Source organism: Crocuta crocuta, unplaced genomic scaffold (genome assembly GCF_008692635.1).
Source record: "Crocuta crocuta isolate KB4526 unplaced genomic scaffold, BGI_CrCroc_1.0 scaffold241, whole genome shotgun sequence".
NCBI classification, from domain to species: domain Eukaryota; kingdom Metazoa; phylum Chordata; class Mammalia; order Carnivora; family Hyaenidae; genus Crocuta; species Crocuta crocuta.
Window position 1 is genome coordinate 1,388,752 of NW_027527807.1, and position 4,906 is coordinate 1,393,657.

The following is a 4,906-nucleotide window of genomic DNA, read 5'->3' on the forward strand; positions in this document are numbered from 1 at the left end:
GCCCCAGCCCCATGTCTCGTTGTGTTCTTGTCTCAATGCCTGAAAGAAACCATGAGCCGCGTAGGCCTGGGTTCTTGGAATGTCTCCGACACCTGGTTGCTCCCTCTTATGTAGAAACCCAGTGAGTACATTGGTCTCTTCAGGAGACAAAAGCCCAAGGAAACAGCCTATGAGCCAAGTGTGATTCACAGCCCTGCTCATTAGACCAGGGCTCCCGATCCTTCCCTCTCTGCCCTAGAACAGTCTGCCCTTTGTCTGCTCCGACAAGGATTTGTCAAGTATTACGGGCTGTTTGGCCAGTGCAATCACACAGAAAAAGAAAAAAAAGGCAGCGAGATGATCCAAGGGAAACTTGCTTCAAACACAGTCTTTCTATCCAAAATGGTAAGTTTAATGATTTGTATTCCTTTGAGTTCAGTTTATTTGGAATTTTCAGACTTCCAAAACGGTTGAAAATGGCCCTTGTCTCTCCCACCCTCCCTCTTGTCTTTCTCGATTACACATACACACACATACACGCATGTGTGCACACACACACACGCTCACGTGATATTTGTACACTTCTTGTTAGGGGAGCTACAATTTTCAAATAAGGTAATGTACAATCCTCTTAAGTGTATCAGTCCATTTGTTTTGCCAAATGCATACCCAATGGAACCGAAGCCCCTATCAAGACATAGAACATTTTCGGAGCGCCTGGGTGGCTCAAGTCGGTTAAGCGTCTGACTTCAGTTCAGGTCATGATCTCGCGGTTCATGAGTTCGAGCCCTGCATTGGGCTCTGTGCTGACAGCTCAAAGCCTGGAGCCTGCTTCAGATTCTGTGTCTCCCTTTCTCTCTGCCCCTCCTCCACTCACTCACTCTCTCTCTCTCTCTCTCTCTCTTTCTCAAAAGTAAATAAACATTTTTGAAAAAGAGATAGAACATTTCCATCACCACAGAAAATCACCTTCATCCCTTTCCCACTCAATCCTCACCCACCCACTCCACCCTCAGGCAGCCAGCGCTCTAGTTATTTTCAAGTTAAATTACCTATTTCCGTTTTAGAATTTATTACAAATATCATTCCATGCTGTGCTTTTTGTGGAAGTCTTCTTTCGCTCAGGAAAATGTTTCTGAGATCCGTCCATGTCGCAAAGCCCATCCCTTTTTCTCGCTGAGTGGCATTCCGCAACACGAAGGTGTATCGTCGCTTCCTTATCCGTTTTCTAGTCAACACCTGAGCTGTTTCCAGATTTGCACTGTCTTGAGGAGAGAGCTGTTAGAAACAGCCTTATGCAAGGTTTTTGTGGCAATACACTCGCATTTGTCTTAGGTAAATACTGAGGAGGTTTTCGGTGCCCTGGGGTAGGTGTATGGTTCCTTGTATGAGCTTACTGTTCCAACTTTTCCCAAAGTAGTAACACTAGCAGTGTATGAAACTCCCAGTCGTTCCAAATCCTCGTCCACATTTGGTGTATCCAGTCCTTCTAATTTGAGTTATTCTGGTATGTGCGTCGTGGTATCACATGTGCTTTTAATCCCCAGGTCCCCAGCCATTGGTTAGGCAAGTACATTTTCATGTGCTTATTGGCCATTCACCTATCATCCCTTGTGAAGTATCTGCTCCCCTGATTTGCCCATTTATAGTGCATTGTCTTTCTATTATTGATTTGTAGGGATTCTTTATATAATCTAGATACCATTTCTTTGTCAGATATGTGATTTGTGAATATTTTCTCCCAGTTTATCGATTTGTATCCATTTTCTTGGCGGTGACTTTGAGCGAGCAGAAATTTTCATTTTGATCGTCTAATTTCTTAACTTCTTCTCTTTTATGGTTATTGATTTTTCTGTCCTGTCCTTAGCACTTATGTTTATATCTATGATCCAGCTCAAATTGAGTTTTGTGTATGATGTAAGGTCGTAGTTGAGGTTAAGTTTATTTGTCTGAGGATATCAGTTTCTCCAGCCTCACTCGTTGAAAATAATTTTATTTTCACATCAGGTTGCTTTGGTGTCTTTGTCAGAAATCAAATAACCATGTATGCGTGAACCTATTTCTAGATACTCTAATCCACCCTGTTGGTGTACTTATTGATTCTTATGCCAATATCACCCTGTCTAAATTACCATAACTTTGGAGTAGGGCTTGAAGTCAGGTAATAATTCTTTCAGCTTTGTTCTTCTTTCCCAGATGGCTTTTCGAGGTCCTTTGCTGGTAGCTGGAGGTGTCCCTCAAGACTCGCTCTTTGGTCTTCTGCCCTTCTCCTTTTCCATCCCCTCAAAGTGCTCACCTCACCTCGTGTTTCCACTAATCATTGCTAATTAACGAATCTCCAGATCTTCATTTCCAGCTAAGTCTGATTCAAACCCAAACCCGTGTCTACATTCCCCTAAAGCTTAGACATTTCTCCACATCAGTAAATGATCGAACTCATTAGGCTTTCCTCCAAGCTGGTTCGAATCAGGATTAAGATCATCCTTCCCAAGTTCAAGTTCAGACAAACAAGGTCTTTGAATTGCCTCTTTGTCTCCCACACTCAGCCAATCATTGAAGGTTGCCAAGTATATATTTGCTCTTGCGTTTCCTTTTTTTTTTTTTTTTGCCAGTCTTACTGCTACCTTCTCTGGAATATTCTACCTACATTAATGCTACTGTCACCCACTATCTCCCCTTCACATCCTGGTTAGATTATCTTTCTAACAGTCTTTTAGGCCATATTATTACCTTGTTTAATAATGTCTGATCAATTCTTTTTTTTAAGTTTATTTATTTGGGGTACTTGGGTGGCTCAGTCGGTTAAGCATCCAACTCTAGATTTTGGCTCAGGTCATGATCTCATGGTTTGTGAGTTCGAGCCCTGCATTGGGCTCTGCGCTGACAGTGTGGGGCCTGCTAAGAATTCTCTCTCTTTCCCTCTCTGTGCCCCTCTCCAGCTTGCTCTTGCTCCCAAAAACAAATAAATAAACTGTATTTTTTTAAGATTATTTATTTACTTTTGAGAGAGAGAGAGCATGAGCAGAGGAGGGGCAGAGAGAGGGAGAGACAGAATCAGAAGCAGGCTCCATGCTGCCAGTGCAGAGCCCAACATGAGGCTTGAACTCATGAACCGTGAGATCATGACCCAAACTGAGATCAAGAGTCGGACGCTTCACCTACTGAGCCCCCAGGTGCCCCCATCTGGTGAATTCTAAACCGCTAGATTTGGACTTGGAGGCTTTTCTACACATGGACTTTCTCCAACTCTCCCACTTCATCTCCCAGTCGTCTTTATAAATAAGTGTGTGATCCGGTAACTCTTTGAGCCCTTTGATAATGTCATTCTGACTACATAAAATTCAGCCTTTCCAGATATTACAAGGTGTAACTTTAAAATGTTATCTCCGATCATAAGTAAAACCCATTCCTATTATTTTTCATAGCTGCACCACATTAACATTTCTTGCCTTTCAATAACTATTTCGGCTCAGACTTAGATTATTTAATTGATAGGTCCTATCTTTTCAAAGTATTCTTGGGTCTGTGGATTGATCAACCTCCCAGAGCCACTTCAGTCCCTTTCATTACACCGTGACGCGTGATTCAGCCCTGAGCAAGGAGTGGGTCAGAACTTCAGCTCCTCCACGACTTGCGCAATGATGCCGATGCGTAATTTTCTCTTCACTTTACTCCCAGACGATTCTGCCGGCAGCACGTTTGAGGTGTTCTTTTGTCCTGTTACTGTGACCTCAACAAGAAAGTTATTTTCAAGATGGACATTAGAGGGGTGCCTGGGTGGCTCAGTTGGTGAAGCGTCCGACTCTTGGTTTCGGCTCAGGTCATGGCCTCATGGTTTCATGAGTTTGAGCCCCACATCGGGCTCTGCACCAATGGTGTGGAGCCTGCTTGGGATTCTCTCTCTCTCTCTCTCTCTCTCTCTTTCTCTGCCCCTTCCATGCTCATGCTGCCTCTGTCTCTCTCAAAATAAAAACATAAACTTAAAAAAGATTTTTTTAAATGGACGTTTGTAGTAAGCTGACAAGTTTCCCTTTCACATGTTATACATGACATGACCCCACTACATCCCTTCAGTCCACACTCCTCATTCCCTGAAGAAAATCTTATCCTTGTAGAAAGAAGCTGAGTGTGATTTTCATTTTATTAGTATTTGGGAGGTATGTGCTTTATCTAGTTCTGTCCCTCTTACTCACTCACTTGATGGCCTCGGATAAGATGCATCTCCTCTCTCAGCTGCTTCGTTTAGAAAATGAGGGATTTCGAATCAATGGTGTTTAAGGATACTCTGGTTATCCTAGTCTAGAATTATAGTGAGAGCTGCTATGGTTGGAATGTTCGTGTCCCCCCTCCCTCCAAATTCATATGTTGGAATCCTCACGGCCAATGTGATGGTGTTAGAAGGCGGGACCTTTGAGACAGACTTAAGCCACGAGAGTGGAGCTGTTATGAATCAGATCAGTGTTTATTTTTTTTTACATTTTTTTATTTTTGAGAGACAAAGAGCAAGCGGGGGAGGAGCAGAGAGAGTGGTAGACACAGAATCCGAAGCAGGCTCCAGGCTCTGAGCTGTCAGCACAGAGCCCAATGTGGAGCTCAAACCCACGAACAGAGAGATCATGACCTGAGCCGAAGTCGGACGCTCAACTGACCGAGCCACCCAGGTGCCCCGAGATCGGTGTTTATTAAAAGACCCCACAGAGATCTGTCATTTCTTCCTCCTCATGAGGACACTTGGGAAGTCTGCACCCCAGAGAGGAGCCCACACCTGACAGTGCTGGTACCCTGACCTTGGACTTCCAGCCTCCAGAACTGTGAAAAATAAATGTCTGTTGTTTCTGAGCTACTCCATCTGTAGTATTTTGCTACAGCAGCCCAAATGGACAAAGACAAAGGCCTTTTAGGTATCTGATGGGGAGAAAGATACTTG